A 27,635-nucleotide genomic window follows, 5' to 3' on the forward strand; every position below is an offset into this window, starting at 1 on the left:
ATTTATGCGCGATCTTTAAACTACTACTTAGAAAAAGTTTTTTACTCAGAAAAAAACAGGAATCATGCGTAGCGGTTAATAATGCTCTCCGTACTAAGAAATTCAGATATTTTTTCCACCTAATTAAGCCGCAGATTGTACGCTGGAAGCTACGGTATTTCGAATATAACAATTATTAGAAATACTGCGTATCTTGGCTTAAATTTGTCTTATCATCTTGCATTATAAATTTGTCCTTCGCCATAATTTTCAATTTAAACGACGCTTTTGGCTAAGCTTTTACATTTTCAGCCATTACTCCGATTAATCTTTTTCAGTCCAGAGGTTTTCGGAACTCATTTGGTATATAGTTCTTACTTTATAGCACGTTTCCCGCAATGAGGAAGTTCCCTGAATATTTATTTATTTTCATTTTCTGTATAGCTCATGAGTTCTGCTAAGAAGCCGAATTCACGGGGGGCCTTTCTTAATTGTAAGAGGTAGCCATTGTTTCCTGATGCGGTCCTGCAAAGGGTTAAGGGACAAGGCAATTTACTGTACTACGATTAATTTAAACGACCAGGAAATTTTATTCAAATCGTTCATTAATATAAATTGAATTTCGAAAAAGAAAATACATTTGCATATTTCTTAAAAGAAAAAAAAAATGTATTGTCAGAGAATATAGAAACGAAATCGCACGTTTTTTGGAATTAATTAAGCAATGACTTCTTTCATCTAATTTCCGTGACGATTTTTTAGTGCTACTTTGTTTCAGGTTTAATCAGTTTTTTTTTGGTTTTCTTTTGATAGGGTCAATAGTTTCTGACCTGCATATGTGGTCCAGTGATCATCATTATGAAGAACTCAAGTGAAAAAAAGAGAAAAATATATAGATTTTTTTAGTTTCGTATACCGTCTTTACATGCCGATGCGTACGCCATCGATGCGTATCAGACAGAACGGAGTAAATACACCAAGTATTTTTTTTTTCCTTCGTAAGTGTATATTGGACTAATTACTCATTTCCTAATTCTTTTTTCACAATGTTTTTCTTCTTTCTTTTAAAGCTTACATCTAATTTAAAGACGTGAAAAATGAGCTATGAGTAAATTCAAATGTAAATCCAGTGTCAATCTTATCACTTTTTGTGATGCAATATACAGTAAAACCCCTCTTGACGGACAACCCTCAGATGCGGTCATCCCTCTTTTACGGCGAAATATTAATATCCCCCTTGCATAATAAAAGTATGCACTTGAAACCCCTGATTAACAGCCATCCCTCCTTCACGGACGGACTATTTTGACCCGTCGGTGACAGCAAAAGAATTTTTACTGCATTGATGTTGGTTTCCATCAAGAATTTGAATATTTAAAGAAATTTCGATCTAACATAGATTGGTATTTGAGAGGAATGCTAGGCAAACTTGAATAATTCATTGACGATTTATCATATTTACTAATACAAGCTGGGATTATACATAATCACTGGTAAATATGATGAATGTGCAAAATTTATCAAACTTATGAAAATTTATCACATTTGATTCAGATTTATCAAAATCAGCGTAAGGAATGACATTCAGTCGAAAGTAATTATTCTTTTTAATATACGAATTATGGAGTGAATTATGTTGAAATAATTGCATATTATGACAGAAATATATACGGGGATGATGTCACTCTCCGCTATCCATACAAAGTTTTTTAACAGCTGACTGATGCGAAGATATATTTTATAACGAGAGAAAATTCAACTGCCCCTGCGGGGATTCGAACCCCCATCCTTCCACTTTCCGGGCGAACGCACTAGACTACAGAGGCAACGAATGTCTCAATCTTCCATTGGAGTTCGTGTGCATTGAACGGGACCGTACATGGACGGTCGGACCTCAGGCCAAAGCTCACTGCACACGTTCAGTGCACACGAGCTCCAAGGAAGAGTGCGGCATTCGTTGCCTCTGTAGTCTAGCGGTGTAGGGCGTTCATCCAGGAAGTGCAAGGACGTGGGCTCAATTCCCCGCAGGGGGCCAGTTGAATTTTCTCTTTCCAAAATCTTCGCATCAGCCAGCTGTTAAAAACCTTTGTACAGAAATATATATTCTCATGAAAAAATATAAACTGTCAAAGGAAGAAATACGTATTTATATAAAATACGATTCATCATTTTTTAAAAATTACTATTGTATTTTTTACCTGTAAATTCATACAACAAAAATTTTAATTTTTCTGCATTTCTTAACAAATTTCGACTGTAATACTGTAAATGTACTTAAAAAAAAAAGAAGCAAATGTGATAAATGACTCTCATTGAATTTTCACCTCTGGATGTTAAGAAAAGATGTATCATCACAGATGTTCAGAAAGCGTTAAAGTGAACAAAGCAGATTGTAGTCTTTGTACTGTCATAAACAATTAATAAATATATAATTGATGTGATGACTTCTTAGCAAGGAGTCCTTATTTTTATCCTTTTTTCTGGCAGATTCTTTGTTACGCGCAATTATCTTCGCATCGCACTTAAACAATCACTCGGAACAATAAAAAATATTAACGTAACGAAATTGCATTAATGAATAGATTGTCACTACGCGCGTTGGTGGTGAATTGAATAAAAGCATTCTCTCATACTTCACGTTTATGAAGTGAAATGGACGAAAGAAAATAATTTTCGTTTTGAAAAAGACATGGTGAATTATTTCAATGAGAACAGATTTTTTTTTTAGATTCATCAGGAAGTATATTGAACATTGAAGGACCGGAGCACACCCCAATTTACATCCCTCAGAGAGATATCGAACTGTTCCCGAAGGATGGATGTGTCCGGAAATTTTATTAAATTACAATGTACCTATAAACATATTAATTATTACTTCGAAACATAAGTATAGATTTAGGGCAATCGGGCCCAATAACAACGATTAATTTAGAAATCTCACATACAACACCCGCCGATCGTCTCTCTGTGCCGGGAGCGTCCTTGAGGTTCGGTGATAGTCTTGTGTTACTTAGAATGACGATTAATATTCGTTGAAATATTTAAATTCGAAAAACGGAGGAAAGTTGGGAAAACACAGCGTTAAATACGGATAAAATGGTTTACCCGTATTTAACGCTGTTTTTTTCCCCAACCTTCCTCCGTTTTTCGAATTTGAATATCTCAACGAATATAGCACTTGGGAACGTAGAAATTTTATTCTTGTCATCAGGAGAGACGAGGCAACAATTTGTAATTGGGTTCTTGAGTACAAGGTGACCATATAAAAACTTAATTGTTTTTATTTTTGTTTTAATAATTAAACAACCCCCTGAAAGATGAATGGCATATCTGAGTACTGCACGTTATTTGAAAACTTCATTTAACTTGAAGTATGCCACTAGGTTCAACGGTTCGCTAGTGAAATACCATACGTCATGTTAGGTATGCACCCTGTATTTACAAATGTATATATTACGGTAGATGTGATAAATTGTATAATGTACTTACCAATTATTATGCATACTTACCAATCGCTTTGGTAAGTTGGACAAATTTATCACTGTTACTGGCGAATATGCATAATACCCAAGCGTCGTTGGTACATTTGATAAATACTGAAAACGTTACCACTTTTACCGGTGATCATGCATAGTAACCAAGTGTTGGTAAATTCAATAAATACTTGAAATTTACCGCCTTTATCTGTGATCATGCGTAATATCCTAGTGTAATTGGTGGACTTGATAAATATGAAAAAAAATTCCAAATGAGTCTAGTGTGTGATGAATATAGTCGGACCCCGATATAATGATAACAAATTTTACGATCGTACCTCCGATATAATGATACAATACATGTATTAAAATTATAATGTATAGTATATTATATATATAGCACGATTTATCATCTTCACACATACACCAACGACAAGAAGCTTGGGTATTATGCATAACCACCGGTAAAAGTGATAATTTATTTTTTTAGCACTTATTAAATTTATCATCGTGCTATTAATTAGCAGTATTTCGTACTTATTAAATTTTACTACGCTTGGGTACTATGCACAATCACTGGTAAAATTGGTAAATTTAGAGAAATTCATCAAACTCACCGAAATGCTCGGCGATTATTCATAATAACCGGATTTATTATATTTACCGTAACATACACACACATAATTCATTATTGATTAAAAAAATAGCGTATTACGTACTTTTAGGTAGTTAATTGACTTGGCTAATATTAGAGTGGCAAAGTAATATTAGCCCGTGGATTCTTTTTAAGGATATAAGAAACATCTTAGTTCCATGATTTAATAATACATTCACTTACCTTTAAATATATGCTAGACTCAGCCGGAACTTTGTAGCTCGGGATATTCAAGGGAATTAACAAGTAAAGGTAAGAATTAATGAACTTAAATTACGAAAGACAAATCACATATACATCTAAAAATATCTGTACTTGAAATCTTTTATAAAGCCAATAATAAGAAGAAGATTATGGAAAGACGACCGGCAGCATCCTCGAAGATAGATCCGAATGCAGTTTCGAACGAAAAGGATTCACTTTCGCCGATGACTTTCTTTCATTACATTCGTCCTAGTTACAAGGAGGACCTTAACGCTGCAGGTAAAAGGATTTTCGAGGAAAAAGAAAAGATCGCGTAAGAGAAAAAAAAAATCGAAAGAAGAATAAAGAAACGTAAACGAAAGAAAAATAAAAATTATATATATATAATATCATGAAAAGGGCAGGGCTTCATTGTCTCCAACGTGTTAGAATTCATCTATACTACAGTGGAACCTCGTTTATGCGTCTTTCAGTTATACGACTTCCACGTTTATACGACGTTCGACTTCGGTCGCAATTGGTTCCTATAAATTTTAATGTTAAAACTATTCATTTCTTGGATACAAAACCTCATTTATTTGTCGTTTTCAGTTCGAATTGAACCCCAAATCTTTTTAAAGAAACGTCGTTTACATACATCAAATGGGCGCAATTCCTGTGGGCCATTGTTTCTCAAAGTGGATGCGTCGAGGACGCATGCCAATTGGAAAGGTCCAATTTAGCGATTAGAAACTACGGGTATAACATAGGAAGGATACTATGGGTTTGCTTGAGTTAAGGGTGAATGAGAGGAAAATTTTCGAAGAAGGGAGCAATGAAACAAGCAGTTTGGGAAACTGCTGTAGACCAGTGATTCCCAACGTGGGCGTTAATGCCCCCTTGGGGGGGGCGATGGAATTTTGCAGGGGGCCGTAGAAGCTACTGGTATAGCATAGGATTCTATGGGTTAGATTGCGTTGGGGGGTGCTGGGAGAAAAAACTTTCTGAAGAAGGGGGTGATGGGACAAAAAAGGTTGGGAAACTATGCTGTAGACCATAGTCCCATCGCCCTCCTTCAGAAATTTTTTTCTTTCATCGCCCCCAATGCAATCTAACCCATAGGATCCTATGTTATACCCGTAGCTTCTATCGCCCCCCCCCCGGAAGTTTCCATCGCCCACGTTGGGAATCACTGCTGTAGACCAAGGAAGTTAAACCTTTAGGAGAGTGCGGGTCGCTTCGTTGACTTGAAAACGTGTCGCGGGACCATTAATTAAGTGATCTGGAACAACACTGTGGATCACTTAAGAGATTTTTAAATGTGCCGCGGGCTGCTTGAGTGATCTGGGAATGTGACGCGGTCACTCAAGTGATTTGAAAATGTGCCGCGGATTACTCAATTGCTTTGGAACTGGGCAGCGCTGATTCGTAAATATGCCGTGGGTCACTAAGTGATCCTTAAATGTGCCACGGGTCACCAAGTGATCTTTAGATGTGCCGCGGGACCCTGTGACTTTAAACTGCACTGTGGGTCACTTACGTGATCTGGAAAGATGTGTCGCCTAGTTTATTTTTAGAAAATTATGTTTTAGATCGCGGACCTTAGATGACTCCGAGGGGCCACGGGTTGAGCATATACGCTGCAGACAGTAAAAACGCAAGATGCAATCAAATACCTTGAATTTATTTGAATATTTTCAAATAAATATAATGGGTATTTCGTATGTCTGTTGGGGGGGGGGGGGGGAGAGTCTTTTTTTTCCGAAAGAGTCTCAGTTATGCGACCTACGCATTTATACGACGTTTATACCCGGCCTCTTGAACGTCGTATAAACGAGGTTCCACTGTAGTTTGCTTCTTTTGAACAGGAATCTTCCCATGGTTGTATGTAAATTCATTCTTCCAGAGATGTAACAACATTTTTTTTTCTTCTTAGGGCGTGTTCCTTTACTTTGTACGTTCTATGTTTTCTTTAAAAACTATTATTCTAACTTCTAACGTTGTTAGGAATACGTGAGAAGGAACTTGTAAGAGTGCAAAATAAAAACTATCATTCCTAGTTGTTCTCTATACTTTTTTCAGTCAATAATTCATCTTATCGAACTAAGGAAGTTTTTTTTTTTTGTTTTTTGAGAAGGCTGATACGTGTGTCTGAATAATTTTGTTTTCTGTCTTCCTTCTTCTCACTCCATTTCTTTATACATGAACATGTGGCAACAAAAAAAGAAAAAAAAAAGGGTCATATCCTATGTCACACCTCAATTGTATGGAATGTCATAGTGACTCTATGTCAAGATAGTGAGAAATGGGGTTGCCTATTCACACAGAGGTGCTTAAAATTTCGAGAATATATTTTCACGTGAGAAAACTATTTTAAGCTAGAATTTTTTTTTCTGTGTATGAAATACAGTCGATTCGCGAAAAGTCGAACTCCGATAACTCGTATCTCTGTTTAAGTCGAAATTTTCACTCAGCCCCAGAACTTTTTTCGTATTTTAGTGTCAAAATTATCCCTCGACTCGAAGTTTTTTCCTTTAAATCACATTACGGGAATGAGAGAAATTTAAAAATAGGATACTAATAGAATTTAGCATTTAGCAATAGAGTTGAACATTTAGCAGTATAATTTAGCAGATTAATATCGCGGATTCATTTGTTTGCTAGCGAAAAGTGAATGACTTTCAAAAATCACTGCATTTTTTAACAGAAAATAATCTTGCATACCTTTCATTTATAATTCGTTTCATTTATACTAGTACCATGTATGCGTCCGTTTCCATAATAGGTACGCCTAGTTTATTTCTAAATATTCTCATTCAACAATTAAATATGATCAAATTAGAATAACTTATCTTTTCGAATTTCTTCATTAGTTTGACATGTTTTACTACTTCATAAATAGCACTGTTATTTTAATAAATCTTCCTCTTTCCCATTCTGAAATCGGAATTTCTGATGAGTCGAACTAACGATAACTCGAAGATTTTTGTCAGCCACTGAACCTTCGACTTCTCGAGATTTGACTGCATTTCAATTGTGAGAGTGATAAAAACAATAGTCAGCTAATCCTTGAGAGAAATAATCCTCTCTTATCGATCACTATACCATTTTAATTCGATACTGCTTGTCAATGATTGCTGCCCAGGAGATCAAGGAGAAACCTTTTGTGTTATCAGATAATGAAATAGAATAACATTTGATAAACCAGAAACAATGATTGTCCTTGCTGAGCTCTAATGATCTTACTTATGCTTCAATGTTAATTGCTTTTTCCCTTTACCTTCAATTTTGTAGATTCGTTCCCGAATGGGAAAGAAGAAAAAAAGTGAAATGACATCTCTTACTTTCTTCGTTTGACTTTTCAAAAAGTTGTTATGAAATTTTTTTTATAGTAATACCCCAAAGTTACGTGATTGGTGGGGCCGACGACAACCACGTCGAATTCACGTATGTCAGGGTTCCATAAAAATATATATAAGTATTAATCAATCGGGCCAAATGGGATAAAATTAAAAAAGGACAGAGTTCCTCAACACACCATTTGTGTTAATGTCTCTCTCAGTTCAACCTTGATTAATAATGTGATAAACACACAATGGGGAAACAATTGAAGGCCATAGTAGTTTTCGAATTATCCATTACAAGATGGTGTGTGGGAAGATATAAACAGATGAAATACACAATCAGTTAATATCTTATTACCCCCAAGGATAATTCTTTTACAGGTTCAGACATTTTATACACCCGTAGAATGCGAGGTCATCAATTTTTTTACTTTTACGCATTTGTTTTTAGGTTCGTTTAGAGAATGGGGTGCGTGCATTTTTATTTTCTTAAGTATCAAAAGGTATCTCGTACATTATCTAGGATTATTTTACGATAAAATGAAATTAAAACTAAAGGTTTATGTGGTAGAAACACATTTGTTAAATGACTCGTGGAAAAAAATATTCACATTATCATTTTTTGCTAATTACTAAAAGTGGCTCTATATGCAAATGAAGTTGATGAACTTCTTCTTAGGAGTACAGAAAACTGGTTTCATGATATCAAATCACCATTATGCAATTATATAATTTTTTCTGGAAATTTTGACGAGATATAAATGATTAATTACTTGTGCAATAAATTTAATCTAGTGGCAGTTTTTTTATTTCTAAATTTTGACATATTAATTAGAAGAGAAATGAAAAAACAGTGAGTGGAAATAATTTTGCTCAAAGTTTGGTCTTCGTGTAATGATTTCTTTTTATTATATTGCTTTATCAAATACATTTACTGTACACGAAAATTCTTTTCCTTTTTTTTACAATACAGTATTTTTTTAATTATTTTTTCACAAAGTAATTAATTTTAAGTAGTTGGTAAGTGCGAAAAATAATGATAGTTGAAAAAAAAGGAAAAGTAGAGCTATCTAGCCACTGGCATTACGCTGGTTTAATACCAGAAAATGTAGAAAAGGAAATAATTTTTTTTCTTAATGTGAAACATCATTATCATCTGATAATGAAGATAAATGGTTTTTTCATATGTATCTCTACAACTTCTGCCAAATGCGGTCCTTGAAACTATTTGACGTCGCACACAAAGCCAGACTGAATGTAAGACCTTAATGAATGGAAGTTAATGAAAAATATGAATATTCCAACTGGTGAAGAACAGTCAATTCCGGATTCTGTGTTAGTCAAAATCTATTGCGGGTGTTGCTATTTCCACGAACAAATGCTAATCAAATGCTTTCCCTGGACGGATCATGCTGATCCCTTGGGAATACGTGAAGATCACGTTATTATTTATTTAAAAATAAGAGCCATCTTAACGATTTTGGGAGAGGGGAGAGGATCAGGGCATTTTTGGAGTCTCCACCCCACTTTTTTTCAAGTTTTATTTTCTGAAAAAAATACTGCCTTTTTTTCTTGCCGTTAAAAATCATTAAGTTAACAACAAAATTAAATGAAATTTTGAAGTAAGGAACAAACATTCGAAGAAGAAGTGCAGGACGAAAAAAAAATTTCAATAATTAACTCCTTGACAGTGTCACATGTTTCAGAAAAATGCATCAAAAATGGGATATTTTTTTCCTGCTTAATATTGTTATTTGTGCCAATTATAAAAGTTAGAAAATGGTTATTTTGTAAAAAATAGTTTTAAATGCAATAACTGCTATATTTACTATTCTAGAATCGCTACGCGCTACTATAATTACTATACTTATCTTCACAAACTACTATAATTTACCTTCACAAACTACTATAATTTATCTTCACAAACTACTATAATTTATCTTCACAAACTACTATAATTTATCTTCACAAGCTACTATATATTTATCTTTTATAGTATATTTTATCTTTTTATATAGAAATGTCAATATCTGTTTAATAGACCCATTATTGACTTAAGTAACTGGCTACCCCGATTTCATTGTCATTGAAGTGGCCCGCTCTCATGAAAAGGTTGTGTATCCTTAGTTCATCAGCCTATTTGTCTGGAAGAGTTTCTTATAATTACTTATCACTTAATTTTTAAATGATAATAATCATTAGGGGGAAATGATAATTGGTAATTAATGATAATTGAATTCGATGATCTTCATATCTAACAGCGTGGAAAAATTAATAAAATTTATTGATTTTTATTTCAGAAATTTTCTATTACATCCTGAAAATTAGTGAAATCATATGCAATCATATAGAAACAAATTCGGAAACTATTCTAATGATGTGTTGTGCTATTAAATAAAGTGAATTTTGTTTTTTCGTTTACACTACGGAAGTCTTTCGACGATATTACGCACATTCACAGATATTTTTGACCATTTGAGGATTTCGTCGTTTAAAATCAAATTGGCAATTAATTAGAGATAATAATTTACTCAATTAATTATAATTATTATGAGTCAAACAATAAATAATATTATTACTATTTCAAACTCCATAGAAAGTTGTGTAGAAGAAGAAATTAAAAAGTATCCCATCATGCATTAATAGGAAAATGAAGCACTTCCTAATCCTTCCACAGTTTCGAGACTCAGAAAATGTAGAAATAATGCAATTTATTTCTTCTTACAACGAAAATAAACCACAAACATCAACAACAAAAACACGTTTTGAAAATAGCTCAATATGTTACGTTAGAATAAACAGAGAAGCGATAATTGCTGTTTACAGAAGATAATTGCTGTTTATAGGGTTGTGTCGACTATAACAAAGTTATTAAAGATTATGAGAAAATGCAGACAAGGTGAGAGAAAAAAATTAGATTGTTAGACACATATTACACGAATATAATATGTACATTCATAAATGAAAGTCCTATAGTGATTTAATAATAATAATATACAGTGGATTGCACTAAAACAGCTAAATCTATACTCGAATGCGTAATTAAACGCAATATATAGATCGCGCAAACAGAACTGTGTATGCACTACTACTATGCTAACACGCTTATGGAGAGTTCTCTGCTAATTGGATTTCAATGCACGTCCAGAAAATGATACAGGAAATTCTCTCTATCGTCTTTCATTGCGATAACACGAATTAATCGTAACTGAAGGACATGATTCCGCAATCGAAAAAACCAGACAAATGTGGCCACTTTTTCGATTACAAAAGTCCAACAATTTTTTATCTAACACTATCTGTCTTTATTATTTTTTTCTCAATCAAAGAGAAAAAAAAAAGTACAATAAGATAGACGTTTTCTTTTTTTCGAATTGTTTTCTCGTATTAAAGGTGTAATTATCACAGGTCAATAAAATTCGGGGATTCATTATCGTCACCGGGGTTTTAGATTTCATGTCGTACGGTCTAAATTCGAAGAAAACGTTTCAACAGTTATTATTAGAGCTCGGATTTCTATGACTTTGTAGGTTTTTAGGTTTTTACGTATTTCGCTACTTCTACGCGATGGAGCATTTTTTCATGATTTTCCGTAACTTTAGGGCATTTTTCATGATTTTCCGTAACTTTAGGGCATTTTTCATGATTTTCAGTAATTTTAACCTTTTGTGGTCGAATATATTATTTTATTATTATATGTATATGTCGAGTCCACCTCAACATACGACAGCATAGGTCGACTATGTCGTGGTATCAACATAGGTCTGCATTAGGAAGCAACGGTATTCATTGTTACAAAGACCCCCCTTACGATTATAGGAAGGAACCCCCCCCCCCCCTCTCCCCATGAATATGAATTAGCAGAAATCGTACGCCATGTAGAAACTGCAGAGTTAAACTTCGAGGGGATGTGGGGGAGGTGCTATAAAGTATGAAACGTACCAACGAAAATGCCAAAAATACCCTCTGGATCCCCTTTTTTTAGTTGTGCCACTATTGCAGCCCATGAGCCCAAGACATAATAAAGAACATAATTATGTCAGATAATTTTCAAAAACTATTGAATAAATAAATTTAATTTCCTGGGTATATATTTACCCGGGTTTTTTTTCCGGGTTGGATTTTTTTACAACTTCTTAACTCATGGACTCACCGTGGCACAAACCGTATTTCTCGAATGCATCGAAGGCCTCGTAATAATGTGATTTGGTACTATGATTGTAGAGGGAAAGTATGATTATTGTACTCACAGCAGGCACTTCACGCTAGGTAGGCCCTCCCAGAACATCGCTTTGCCCGGGCGAACATGGTGTTGTTAAGAGGGCTCTTGTCAACCCCCCCCCCCCTCCGATTTCTCTCTCGTAGCTTAAAATATTTCTTTACTGATGAGTGAATAAAATTTTTACTCACCCCTTCTCTAAATTTCGGATACTTATTTTTTCCCCCATGAATGATAGAACAACGTCATTGAGATTGGGGTTATTATTTAAGTAATTCGACAATGTTGAAAACATCATTTTAGAAGAAAATATCGATTTTTATTTTTTATGAAAGCCCTATTTCTTGTAATTCCAAAACAGACCTTGTTTTAAGGAAATAGATATTTTCTGGATACCTTGGGCAGAGAGAGGAAAAAAAAAACAAACCTTGTTTTGTGTGTATGACGTTTAGAATCGAAGTTACGTCCACTTTAGTTTTGCGTTTTTACATCAAGTAATCTTCGAATAAAAACTTGAAATATGTTTTTACAATGAATGCTATTTGTGACATTTTATTTGAGTTTGAAACATTATTTCTAAAAACATATTGATCGTATCATTACAAAATATTAATATGATGTTCTTCCGTATATTATTAAGGCTACGAACTAAAATCTGAGGTTTATGACAAATACCTATTTGCCTAATTACAGTCCTTTATGCACATATGTTAGATGAAATTTCTAAACATTCGCTAGTACGTGCTGCATCATCACTAGCTGAATGTTCTGTGGAAATAAGAAAACATATCATTCATATAATTTTTTATGATAGTGTTTCGAATATTACATGAATTTTGCTAAAATATTTTACTTAAAAAGGACTTTTTCATAGAAAATGGCATAATCCAAGGATGATGCCACTCTCTGCTATCCATAAGAAGGTCTGTTTTTTTTATCAGCTGGCTGATGGGAAGATGAATTTATGAAAGAAAGAAAATCTAATTGCTTTTGCGGGGAATCATACCCACGTCCTCTCATTTGCCGGGTGAGTGCCTTAGACCACTAGACAGTGAACACGAGCCCTAAAAAAGCATTGAGATTCGTTGCCTTTGTAGTCTAGGGTGCTCACCCGGCAAGTGAGAGGACGTGCATTCGATTCCCCGCAAAGAAAGTTCGATTTATTTTTCTTTCTTGAATCCATCTTCGCATCAACCGGCAGTTAAAAGAAGGGGGGGACCTTCGTAAAATGACAGAAATAGTCCAAAATTTGTTATTGTTTTCATCATTTGAGAGACTTTCTGTCACAAAAATGTATGATGTTATTAATCCCTTCAGAACCACAAGGATTTATGAAAGTAACACGAATTTTTTCGAATAGAAATGAGTTCATCAGGTACCTATTTTGCAAATTATTTTGAAACTTTTTCGGTAGGTGACTCTAATATGTGATTTCCAGTAATGAAACGATGAAAAATATACACCAGATTACATATTTGATAGCAAATAATAAAAAATCACCCTCATTTCATGTGTTTAATCTATACTTAACATTGGGACACATGTGTCCCTTTGCCCTCAAATGGTAAGTTCACTCCAGTAGCATTTCATAGAAAAGTGCTATGTAATATAGTCGGATACCTTATATAAAATGCATGAATAAATTTCCCCCTTCCCCTTCAGTGAGGTACAATTCACAATACATCAAGTATTTCATTCAGAAATAACTTGGAAATTTCAAGGGCTCCCCAAATTAATAGTGGCATTCCAAAAATGCACGTGCAAGTCACGCAACATTTAAAATGCAGTCACACATCATCAAATAATCTTAGAATGGATTAAGACAACTCTATGAAAAAAATATACAGTAAATATTTATGACTTCCTTGAAAAACTAGATGAACAACTAACTCCTACGCAATATTTTTTTTTACAATGGGTAATAAATATGTCAGCTTGACCAGCGATTAACCTCCATAATGACGAGATTTTATTACAGCGTGATAGATTATTGAACGGATGACAAACTACTAATCAAGCCGTCATTCTAAAAAGAAATAATAATATATGACTTTATTTGATGTGCCGTTATGTCACGTGATTGCGTATATAAAAACAACAGAAAAATACATATATCATAATCCTTCCTGTCATTGAATAGCATTCATGTGCACATTCGTAACATCGGGGATCCGTATTAATTTGCGAACCGTGAAATTCCCTAACACGAGAATCACTAATAAAGATCGCTGGACCATAGAATTCTTGCTGGGGGGGGGGGGGGGAGAAGAAGTAAAAGACGCTGTTTTTATGGCAGTAAGATATTTCGAACCAGGACTGACCCGTTCTAATCTACTGACCATTGCGCAAAGGGGGTTAAAAAAAAACAAAAAACACGCTCATATTGCCATTGCCATTAGTATTCCGAAACTAATCATCACTATTTCATGTGTTTAGTATTGGATGAGGAAGAGCAAAATCAATAAGTAGTGTGAAACTTCGCTACAACGATACTCGATATAACGATAAATCCCTCGACAACGATATTTTTTCTTGGCCCACAGAATATCATTATATAGAAGTTTCACTGAAATAAAGCTAGACAGGCTGTCCCAGATTGTTCGCACAGTGGAATATCTCTGCAACCGTTGACCTTAGAAACGTACTTTCAATTACAAAAGTTCTGAAATGACGTGAGGTTACTCAAAATGTCTTAAATTTCCCAAGAGGTTGTACACATTAAAAAAAATAGAAAAATTAACTTTTTTAAGTAGACCCAGTGTTTTATAACACTGAATTATTGATATGTAGATCCCGCTCTGAAAAGTCATTTGCAAAAAATTTCGTATTTTTAAGTGCAATATTAATGTATTTTTTTGACTTGAAGTTTTCATCATTTATATCGCCAATGATTAAGGATGTGGCTCACAAATTGCGAAAAGTAAATTAAATTCAACATTGCGAAAATTCTAAAATTGTCAAAAAATGTAATTGTTATTTATTGTGAATGAAAAAATTAAATTGCTGGAATTCATTCTATTTGTGCATTGTTTCTAAAAATGACAACTTTTGAGCCAACAGAGTGACAAGTCGCCAAAACATAGCGGTTTTATTATTACGAGAAAAATTCCACGTTTCTAAGTGCTATACTGAGTAGCTATTTGAATTCAAAAAATTTTTGAAGAAAACTTGGAAAAGAAGAGCAAAAACTAACCACCAAAGTTTCTTTCCCTTAGTTATGTTGCCTTCCCCATCTTTTCTACGATTTTTGAAATCAAATATCACAGGGAATATTGCACTTAGAAACGTGAAATTTTTTTTTGTTGGCCCCATGAGAGACCGGGCAACAACTTTCTAACTGGATTCCCTGTGTACAGGGTGTCCGTATAATAAAAGTTATTTTTTGTATTTTAATAACTATTCAACTTCTTACAATATGAATGACGTACCCGAGGTCTACACGTTATTTGAATACTTTTTTGTAATTGGAAGTATGTCTCTAAGAACAACGGTTCGCCAATAAAATGTGGGTTGGCGACTATCTTTACTACTGTATATAATACCAACTAGAACATTAAACTTCACAACCACTTCGTTTCTGTACTTTAGGGTGCCACCAAAATTCCTCGATGTATGGTAGAGATAGTACGGGATAGTTAAAATTCTAATTCCAATGGTGTCGCAAATATTGGAGCTTGAAAACTAGTATTAGGCTGGTATTACACTATAAAAGTTTGATAAAAACTCTTTTATAAAACTTGAGAAAACCATCCAATAAGCATATCGGTTACATTCGAGAAAATGCAACCGATGATCTTATTGGTTGCATTTTTCAAGTTTTATAAAATAACTTTTATCAAACTTTTATAGTGTAATCTCGGCCTTAGAGAGCTTGGATGTTTCTTTATTTCTAATTTTACTAGATTTTTTTTAACCAAAAAGAAAAGACCTTTGTGATGACTTGTAACAATCAGTGACATCTTAACCCAGGGGTCTTCAACGCTTGGTCTACGGGCGACTTTTGGCCTCCGGGGGTTTTTTGTCGAGGCCCGCCGATCATTTTCAGAAAATAGGTGAAAACATTGAAAAAACGATTAATTCTAGAATAAATGAAAGAAATAACTCCGGAACGAATTGATGAAAACTCAGAATTAATGAAAGAAATAAATTTAGAATTTTTGAAAGAAATAAATTTAGAATTTTTGAAAGAAATAAATTTAGAATTTTTGAAAGAAATAAATTTAGAATTTTTGAAAGAAATAATTTCAGAATTGATGAAAAAAATAACTTATTAAATTAATAAAGGAAATAATTTCATAATCTCTGATAGGAACCATTTCACAATTAATAAAATAATAATTGCATAATTATTGTAAGAAATGATTTCAAGATTTCAGATTAAAATTAATCTCAGAATAATAAATTTAATCAGTAATTAATCAAAAAAATTTTCAGAATTAGTGAAAAAAATTGTTTCAAAAAATTGTTACTTAATAAAACAAATAATTTCAGAATAAATGAAAGCCTTCAATTATTTTTGTCCCTGTTCGACTCGGGGCCCCATTGGCCGCGTCTGTATTAAGATGTTACTAACATTATATGAGTTGGTGGCCCACTGGCTCCGTGGAAAATTTCAATTTGGCCCATGCTGTCTGAGAGGATGAAAACCCCTGTCCTAACTAAGAAAACGCAGCAGTGACTTAGGGTCGCAGTCAAAGAGAGTAATAAATACGTAATTTTTTCTTTTGTTTTATTCAAGTTCTTCAATATTCTATCACTAAAAATATGTTTTTTTACGGAAGTAAATTGTGAAAAGGAAACCCGAAAATGTGCTTACCCTTCAGGCCCAATTTATTGAGACAGCCATGACAGACAGCCAAGTTTATTTTTCTTTGACGGTTAGATTTTTTGATACGCTATGACCTGGCTTCTACTTTTTTTTAATGGATTTTTACTGAACTCACTAGAATTTTATGCTATCGGCAGTACACTTCGAAAATTTTCCCACGTTCACAGGATAAAAGTAATAAAACAGATCAGAGCTTGCGACTGCGATAGTATATACATAGTTTCCACCCGCTCCAGTGAGTTTCTACTCTAGTTTCCGATATTTTTTAAGAAAAACGTGCTCAAGACAAATAGGTTGAAACGGATTAAATTTGAACTGCACGTGAATTGCAGTTGATTTTCACGGAGTTCCATTCTGGGACACATAGTCGAGAAAAGAAAAGTTGATAGAAATCGTGTTCAGAAAAAAAACCTCATTTCCGTTGTATTCATTTTCTGAAGTATCACTTACGATTATATTCAATGGACAGACTCCGACCGTGACGCATTCTGTTTTCTAATTTAAATCTTAGCTTCACGATTTTGTAATACTGTGTTTTCTTTATAGTTCGAAATTGTAAATAATGTTTTTAGATGAATAGAGTATCAAGAGTTATCACGACTAAATTTATCTTATAAAGAAAGCGTGATATTATGAAGCACTGATATCGACTTCGAAATTCGAATGAAAATTATGGGGTACTTATCATGTCAAAAAATGGTGTGAGTAACTGATCTCATGGAGATTTCCGAGTGGACAAAGGAATCACACAAAATCAGCGAGAGAGCAGAGAAAAATGTAGGGTTTCATTCTTTTTAGCTCCAGAGGTACAAATGCGTGTACCTCGTTCATAACGGTTCCAAATGGTTTTAATGATTTTTTTTCAAGATCTCTGAGGTGAAAAACTCAACTATATATATCTAATTCAAAGGTCATAGTAAAGATATCCACCCAAATTAATTATATTTATCTTTTTAGAGAACATTTTTTGACAGAATAAACATAAATAAATTTATTTATTATTATTTTTTTGTTGCTGTTTTTATCGTCTTTGGCTCATGTGCGAAGAGGTTAAATGATTGGAGCTATTTCATGGTTTTTGCATGCTTGTAATGTTAAAAATGTAACTAGTGACCGAGTTTGATTTTACAAGACCCTCTCTAGGTTTTCTTTGAGTTGCACGTTTGGATGCGAGAGGCAGTGTTTCTCTTATAGTCACGTGAAACAAAGAGAAAGAGGTTGCTCTTTTTCTTATGTTAGCATTAAGTAAGTGTACCTGGACAATTTTGAAAAATTTCTCATGACGCTGACAGAGACCGACAGTGTTATACAGTTACTTCATGTATTAACAGGATGATGCTCTAACCCAGTGGTTTTGAAACCTTTGTCACAGCTCCCTTGCCTCGGTCAACGTTCATCCGTGGCTCCCCAGAAGAGTCTAACAAAGGATCCTCCAAAGCACAGAACAAGCTCGCATCAATACCACGAACTCACCCCAACGCGCCTTTAGGAGCCGCGACGCACACTTTGAGAATCACTACTCTAACCTATATCCATCACGATGCTTATGAATTCTTGAACGCCAGATTGCGAAGGTGATAGATGTATCGTGCTGGGAATGACGAACACCATTTGCTGTTATGGATACAGACCAAAGACGAAAAATGAACTTATATCTATTATGATTGCTATATCTTTCGTCTATGTTATCATATTTAATGACAGGTATTTTTTCGCTTTGATTTATGTGCTCTGTGTAACCAAGATGAATATCATCATGGTATAAGCAACCCAAATTCCTTATCCATTCATAGATAGGCAGATAGAAAACCGCTCACAACCCCGGACTGATGCAAAGCACCTTACTTCCGTTACCTCAAAAGAGGCAGAGTTATGTCGGAAAAGTTAGTCCAGTTAGTTTTATCCATTCATAGTCGAGACAGAGCACGTCACCATGCGGAAGACTGCGTCTCCTTCAACAGCCATTCTACTAAAATAAATGTACACTCTCATCCTCTCATTAAACAAATTTCATAGGGACATGTTGCATCATGTGCGGGAGGAACTTCATTACAGATGTTTGCTGAATCACTTACATAGAGTAGCTAAATATTTCTGGAGTATTTCAATAGATAATATGTCTACAGTAAAATTTTGAAACTCTTATCATTTGTACGCAATTTGTAACAAAGTAAATAATTTACAAAACGTTAAATCAAGAGACTTTCGGGACATTATTCAGAGGTGAAATTGGGAAAAAGTCTCGCTGTCTCTACCGGGAATCGGACCCAGGAACTCTTGCAAACTGGGCAAGCGCACTGACCATTATACCATAGAGACGGGTTCCCTTTTCCCTTGAAACAATGGTTCTCAAACTTTTTTCAATCGCAGCCCGCCCTATTTATGGTCGGTTCTCCAGAATGGTTTATTAGATATTGTGCATTCATAAAAGAACCACTTGAAAGAATAAACAGGCACACACATCAATATTTCTCGCTCATCACGATGCCCGTAGGAGCCGCGCGTAGACTTTGCGAAACACTGCCTTAGAACATTCAGTTGTATGTTGTGACTTGCTGAGTCGAGATATTGCAGCCCCCCACTTTACCTCAGCTTAGGGTTTCCAGTTGGCGGCAGTTAGTGCCCGAGTGGCATGGTGGTAAGATGCTCGTCTACCATCGTGAAGGTTGTTGTCAGGGTCCCGGGTTCGAACCCAAGGGAGGATATTGATAAGATATTTTCCCCTAACGAACTCGAGGCGACCACCGATAGACAGCGCCTTCACTTCCAACCCATCTCACTAATGGCAGTAAATTGCACTATAGCGATATGGCCAGAGTTGGTGTCTGGTGAAGTAGTAGTTGGCGGCAGTATAGTATAAAACGATTTGCAATCGATATTTAAGCTCTTCAGTAGACTTTTATAGAATCGACCCAGCAGTAGAAGAGTAACACTTCCAACACGATACTTGCATAACATGAAAATTCAGGCATTTGCTATTTTCACCTCAAAATATGGAAAGCAGATGGCAGCACTAGTATAAAGCGCAACAAGCATAACTCTGACAACATAGATACCTTAGGACCACGCATAAACACACGACACGTTCCTGTACGTATCAATTCGTTAGAATTTTCCCGGAGGATTATTTACGGGGTGCAAGTTTGGTTAAGATCGAAGAGTTATATATTAATTTTAACTTCAGTTTAACAGGTTGATTCAGATTCTAGACGTCCAAATCCCTGCTCATAAACGTACATTGTTCTGAATAGATTTGGATCAAATAAACATTAATGAATTATGGCGGGAATTCTCAAACTTTTTCCGATCGCGGCGCCCCTTTCCCTAATCAACGCTTATCCAACGGCTCTCCGGAGCAGTTTAAAGAAGGATCTCTTCGAAAAACCTTTGCCAGAGCTGCCGCTCCGTGGCGCCCCTGACACAGGTTGGCGGTGCCCAGTTTGAGAACCACTGAATTATGGACTCTTTTCTATTTATCGTTGAACCCACAAATAAGATGAAACTCTTTTAAGAAAAAAAACCGCTTAGGAAACGGTCGTATCATTTGTTGATAGCGATACCGATTATATGTTGTAAAACAACCACCAACGAGAAAAATAATAATATAATAAATATTCCAATAAAAATAACTCGAGTTGAAATTCATTTTCCTATCCCTCTTATTCATCTAATTTGAAGAAATTCCTAGAGACAAAACGTAACATCAAGAGAAAAGAATTTCACATAATGATATAAGTATTAAAAATGACTAAACTCTCATACCTTTTGATGGAAAATCAACGAATGAAATTTTATCCGTTTTTATCTTTCACTGATACACTTAAGACTAAATTTGACCGATGCTGGGCTGAACACGTGATCTATTTTTAAAAATAACCAAACCCTTTCTTCTCAACCGCAAAAAGTGCGTTATCATTTGACGTGGAGATGGTACGACTATCCGGAGAAAAATAAGATGCATAATCCTATCGTATTAATAATAACAGCAATATCGTCCCGACCACTAATTGTTATTCGAGGCACCGCACATCGAAATTAACTTGAATTCACCGAACACATCAAGTTGGCGTGGTCTTCATACGTACGTTCTCATAAATATACATGCACCCAATCAAGCTAACATCGAGAAAAACGAGGTTCGCTTTTTAATTATTTAAAGGAATACTATATACCAAGAATCAGGGAACAGCTGGAAATCAGACTGACAAATTACGAAACCGTGTTTCTATTAAAAGATTCCTTTATAAAAATAAATTAGATTTAAAGGTGAATAATCTGCAAGGGCAGAACGAAACCTGGCCAAAATGGCCAAGAAGAAAAAGAAAATATATTTTTTCTTTTTTCTATTTTTTTTTTTTTCCTTTCTGTTTGTCTCAGAGGCCTCGCCCTTTCCTCTTCCGCCTTGAGGAAAAATATATTTTCTTTTATTCTAAATCTATGCTAATGTACCGTCTCAATGGCAAGATAAGAGAAAAAAAATGTGAAAATCCCGCTCAGACGCGACGAGACAATATCCTATGAGAAGAAAGAAATCGGTGCAAGTCATCGATCTTTGATACCCGAAATAAGGTATTCAAACCTCAGGGCATACTTATTGGGGTTTTTTTTTTCATATGTACGGTATGTTTTTTTTTTTTTTCCGTTTGAGAAATTTAGAAATGACTCATAGGCTAAAGCAGCGTTCATTTGACTCGTTGATCAATTATTTGAATTTATACTTGTTTCATTATTTGAAGTTTTTGTAGCGAATTTTACTGTGAATATTAATTACTTTTGGTTTAGATCTTCGAGAAGTATATAAACTGCAATTTGTTTTTTTTGTCCGATATATAACACTGCTCAACAACAATTTTTTTTTCATGTTCCCAAGGAAATTTTAAGGGTTTAGGGTACAATGGGGATGCTGACTTTGAAACTGGCGTTGGTTTTGCCGAATTGGCGCTAGTTTTTCAGATAAAAAGCATACTCTGAACATTTCAATATAGCAGTCTGCAGCCATTGATGTTTTGCGTCAAATTTTTACCTTATCTGTGTTATTCAGTATATTACATCAGTATTTCTTAACCTTTTTCCGCCCATGGCCCCCCCCCCTTTGGACCATATTTCTACTCATGGCCCCCGTCTTATCCAGAGAGACCCCCCCCCCCCACTTCCCCTAATCCACTCTTATACAGAAGCAAAGGCGAATTTGTGGTATTGCCGCCCTGCTCCTATTCTGGTCTAATTTTTTTGATTACCCATTCCCCCTGAACACGACACCCCCTGGATTATTATCTTCTTATCTCTCCTTTTTTTCCTGTAAATACGCATCTGTCCGTAGCAACTCATATTACTACTTATACTAAAATGATAATATTAAATTTTATAGATAATGTTGACTTTTAGACCCCCTGCGCTTCAGTGAGCTTCCCTCTTCTGGAGATTCTATGCAGGCCACTTTGACATTGTGGGACCCTCCAATGATGCTCTGAGGCATTGTACATTTAGCTGGAAGTAACAGCATTGGAAGTAGCAAGAACAACAAATTTGCATGCTTACTTTCTGACTTACTTACTTACTGATTGTACCAGACCTCATCATGTAAGCTGTGGAGAATAATGTATGCACATGAAGATCCCGTCGCCATGCCCGGATGGGGCCCCGTACTCTTAAAGGGGAGCCCTGGTTCTTTGAGAAATTCCACCGGATTCTGAATATAGCCATACTTTTTCTTCCATCATATTTCACTTAAAAGTCTGATTTCTTTGCATCCGAATGTATTTTTTAGAGCTCTCCAAGGCCCTTTAAACCACCTTTCATGGTACCCCGTTTCTTTGTTTTCTTTCCATGCTCCCCTCAAAGTATCTCAGGTCCACAAGGGGGTCCAGGATCAACCGGGGGCCATATGGCCCCCCCGGTTAAGAACCACTGTATTATATTCATATCATGGTTAGACATCCGTGGTTCCCAACTTCGAGGCGTGAATGCGAGCCGATCTCCCCGTTAAAAAAGCCTCGTCACAGAGAACAACAGGCCTACAACAATACAATTATCAATCATTACACAGAACTCACAGTAAGAAAAATTGATGGCAGATGGAAGCACACTACCCACAGCAAGCATTACACAGAAACAAACTTCACGTCAGGTTCACTATCACTACACATACATACACATTCCAACATTTACCAATTCGTTAGAAGTTTCACAGAGGAATATGGAAGAGGTGTATGTCTGTTTCAGTAGACATCTCAGTGGTCGTTATTTATTGATATTATGTTTATTATTGATTTGCATTTCGCACACTTCGGACGTGATTTGTAAGCTGCTTACGTATTACTATTGAAATTTTCATTTTATCTCAAAAACTAAACCCAATATGATTCAAAATCAATTCCAGATCCGGAATCAGCGCCCCCAAAAATCACTGAAAAATTTATGGGAACAAAATCAGTGTTGAGCGGTGTAATCTACGATCCCTGTCCTAAATTATATACAAGGGGTGTTTTAGAAATAAATATGCAAACTTTAAGGAAGAGTGTATGATGCTCTCGAAGATAAATCGGAATCATATAGCATTGTGAGGTAGGCTGTCTCCATATGCTTGAATAAATAGAGGATGAGAAGTAAAAGAGCAGTTCGTAAGATAGTGGTCCTCAAACTTTTGTTTCCTGCGGCTCCACAGAAGGTCTAACAAAGAACCATTTCAAAGACCAATCGGTGCTTACATCAATATCGCCAGCTTGCGGTGACGCTCCTAGGAGCCCCGACACATGCTTTGACAACCATTTTTTTAGCTTAAGACAAGGGTGCTCAACCTGTAAGATAGGGCAGGATACTTCATTGGTTTGAAAACGTCTCGCAGGCTACTTCAATGATTTTGAAATGTTCCGCGAGTCAATTTATTGGTCTGAAAATAATCCGCTTGCCACTTTATCGGTCTGTAAATGTGCAGCGGGTCACTCGAGTGATATGTAAACATGCCGCAGGTCACTCAAGTGATCTGTGAATGTGTCTCGAATGATCTAGAACTGTGCCGCGGGTAACTTGAGTGATGTGGAACTGCACCATGGTTCACTTAAGTGATCTGGTAATGTTCCGTTCAATTCATTGAAAGAAAGTATGTTTGAGATCACAGACCACATCAGATGAATCCGAGGGCCACGTTTGGCCCATGGGAAATGGGATGAGTATGTACTTGTATGGCTTAAGAAAACAAAATACCGTAATTTCTGGAAGAAATGCCGCATTACCGTAATAGTACCTGTAAAAGATTTTTCTGAAATTTTGTGAAACTGGTCAGAAATGCATGAAGGCCACAGAAGGTGAAAGTGTGGTGACATCAAGCACTTGGAGACCAATAAATATAATTCGAATTTGCCATTGTACATCATACCTCTCCTAGAAGTACATGTATTTCTGAAGCACCTAATGCGTTGTGCGATCTTTTTCGCCGTAACTGGCTGGGTTCTGGGTGCCAATTATACAACCGGTGTTGATGAATGCCATTCGAATAAGAATGGTTTCCACTGGCTAGTCTGTTTCTAATCCAAGTAGACTTTATTTGGTACTGGCCTATTTTCAAACCTGAATAAAAAAAAGTGCTATCGGATTGAGTACAATAAATTACTATAAATCTCTACTTTCACTGATGTTCAGAAGCATCTCTGATAATGAATTCGATTCCTCTTTCATTCATCTCTCTATTGATCTTGATATCAAATAATCGCCAAAACAAAAGTCCGGGAAGGAAAAACAGTCCTTATTTACATGTAACACACATTTATATCTTCACATACAAATAATCCATTCGTAATCTTCGTGCATCGAAACAAATCTGGTAACAAATGATTTTATTCAGACAAAAGGAAGATGGTGAAGGACGAATTGCACGCAATGCCGTGCACACATACACGCCGCCCACTCGTTGCCTATTGAAATCCTTTGGGAAACATCGTCAGATTTGGAACATCAACAGCAACATTTGTAAGCATATTTAGAACGGAAAGAGGCCGTTTATACTACAAAGGGTCGAATGAAGCTAACTAAAATCGTATGGTACAACTACCGCCGATTGGGCTTATTTTTTTCTGGAAGTGCGTGCAAAAATTTCACAACGGAATGCTAGGAAAGAAAAATTCACGGAAAAGTTTGTAGAAAAGTCTTATTTATAGATAACCAAAAAAGACATACTGTATTCATTGATAACTCTGTCGCTACTTACAAACAGAAAAAATGGTCACCTTGAGCAATACAATGCATCATTACTAGTCTTTAGTGTACGAGTTTTTCCGATGATACAACTTTGAAACTACTCAATATACGCTATAGCGCAAGAATGTCCAATATATGGAAAATTCACTTTATTCAACAATTTATTAAGTTCATCAGAATGATGATGGTCTGTATCAGTTCACTCATTTAACACAACCACTACTTCTTAACCGCACATGCACCTGGTACATATTTCTCTACGGAATTCCTAACGAATTGGTAAATGCTGAAATGTGTGTTCTGAGTGTATGTATGGCCCCAACGTATTTATGTTGTTCTTGTTTCGTGTTCTCGCTGGCGCTGCCATCTTTCTTCCATGTTTTGAAGTAAAGATGGTAAATGCGGATCGATCTCCCCGTTAAAAAGTATCGCCACAGAAAGCAATAAGCCTACAGTGATACAATTATTCAATCATTACACTTCACTCATAGTTAGAAAAACTGATGGCAGATGGCACTGACGATGATAACAAGCATTACAAAGAAACAAACTTCAGCCCGGTACGTGTTAACTACACGTACATGTACCAATTCGTTAGAAGTTCCGTAGAGAAATGTGGAGGAGATGCATGCCTGGTTTAGTAGTAGAAGTAAAGATGTTAAATGCTTGAATTTTCATATTATGTAAGTATAGTGTTGTAAGTCTGCCTTCTCACTGCGCATTTACGCCTTGGAAGGCTGAAACCAACTTCAGCTGGCGCTACCACTGTGTCGTCAAAGGGAGTCGAACCTAAATCTTCACGATGAGAGTCCAGGTATTATGCCCACACGAGCGCACAACAGCTCATTTACCATAACCGGATAACCACAAAAATTTGACTCAACGTTTAATCAAATTTGCGTGCCTGGCCTTGAAAAAATGATATATCCTTCAAATGAAACATTACTTTATCTATTTTAGTCGAAGCTCGCTATAATGACTATGCTCTGTTTCGACTGTTCAAAAACGACCGATACTATAAGTCCCAAATATTTTCTTACTCATCCCATGTTGTTTTTCATTCAATATAACGACACACAAAGACCATTCAATCAAATACAATGTCCGAATTCCCACCTCTTTTTCGAAAAGAAATACCCAAGAAAAGTTCTTTAGCATTCGGCCGAAATTGCAATGTCTCTTCGCTGTTTAGAATTGGCGATGAGCAATTCGAAAACATTTTGTAACAAATATATATATTTTTTGATTACAAGAAAACGGAAACGGCATGAAATTAAATTTTATTCATGAAAAACGCGGTGCATACGCTCATGTGGTCATGTTCCGAGACATACGGTGATTTACCTCAAAGAGAAAAATCGATGTACCACTATGTGTTCACTAGCCACCATAAATAAAAATTACTATCCAAAACAAACAAACACTCACTTTTGTACAGCTATAAAAATAATAATCAATAACTAACAATCATAATTCGTTCATTTACAGAGAATTAGAAAATCTCGAACTTTTCTTTCTAGGTTTCTCACATATTTTTATACACTTTACTGCTTGAAAAAATTACTTCAATGACAGTGCATCGAACAAATCTCATTAGTACGTCACTTTCTATGCAAAGCACGGAAATTCAACACGCTAATTTTCATTCAAGAAGTGAAAAAACGCTGACATAATCAAAGTAAAATTAAGTATTTTACGGTTGACTTACCTTTCAAATTTTTTTAGAGAGCTTTATAATATTACTAATTAACATTAGGCATTAGCGGAAAATTTACTTCTTAATTGAATAAAAATAAATATCAAAAACATTCTTTAAAACCTATTGAAACTATAAAATGTCAGAAAAAAAAGTTATTAGAAAAGCCGCGGCTTTGAATCAGTCACAAGAGCTAAAAACTAACTTCTAAAGCTGTATAATCCGCGACTTTATTATGGAGAATTATGGTAATAACTAACTACCAGTAATTATAAAATATCTTGTACAATTGAAATTTAACTTCATAACTATCACAAAATAACCTCATAGATTCAATAAAATCTCAAACTAGAGAAAAAACAAAAACTTCAGGCTCTGATTCTTATTAGTTAACATATGCTGTGAAATAAATAAGTGAAAAAGGAAAAGTAAATAAATAAAGAGTCGTTTTTTAAATCTTACCTTATTAGTAAAAGCCTTATTTGTGAGTAAACAAAAGCCAAAAAAAGGTAACGCTTTTCACTGTGCTAGAGAGTTTTTACGAAACCAATCTGTGAAGCGACAACTTTTCCAAGATGAAACACAAAATGAAAACTAGTTTTCTCACCGGGGAAAAAAAATTATCAAACTTTCTTCACTTTTAGTATGAAATAAAAAAGAAAAGACGAAAATACAGGTTGAAATTGTAGGCAGAAAGCAATTTCAGAGGAGAAGATTCACTGGTCCATCAGGTTCTTTGCGCAACGCCGCAGCTCATGGTGTCCTTCCACAAACTGACGATCATCAAAACAAAAACTAAAACAGCAACTGAAAGTTCTCTTTTTTTCCCATTTATTTCTTTCAGTCTATCCGTTTTTTTTCCTCGTCCGTTTTGATATCTTGTGTGTCTTTACTATTTTATAAAGGATAGATGATGAGATGGACATTGGCGACAGTCAAAAGCGCCAAATACCAGGGAGAAAAAAAAGGAGTTGAGTATTAATGAAGTGTAAATCAATCGTAATATGTTGTGTTAAATGACTATATGCGTCAAAATGGATGAGATTCATTTTCGAATGAGAT

The 27,635-nt window shown here is 35.2% G+C and overlaps 1 protein-coding gene across 2 annotated transcripts in view; it reads right to left on the reverse strand.

The window, feature by feature from the left end:
• The window catches only part of LOC149076436 (uncharacterized), a 38,492-nt gene extending 11,087 nt beyond the window's left edge, over positions 1-27,405 (reverse strand). Inside the window, exon 1 of one of the 2 annotated variants that reach the window (XM_089244000.1) lies at positions 27,036-27,405. The gene's annotated coding sequence lies outside the window, so the exon portion shown is untranslated. Of the gene's footprint in view, positions 1-4,293; positions 4,529-27,035 lie in introns of those variants that run through there. The other variant, XM_089244001.1, reaches the window with a different exon arrangement.
• Positions 27,406-27,635: the final 230 nt, after the last annotated feature.

Source organism: Pholcus phalangioides, unplaced genomic scaffold (assembly GCF_987345545.1).
Source record: "Pholcus phalangioides strain wild (caught in Gottingen) unplaced genomic scaffold, Ppha-v1.0 ptg000015l_1, whole genome shotgun sequence".
Taxonomy (NCBI): domain Eukaryota; kingdom Metazoa; phylum Arthropoda; class Arachnida; order Araneae; family Pholcidae; genus Pholcus; species Pholcus phalangioides.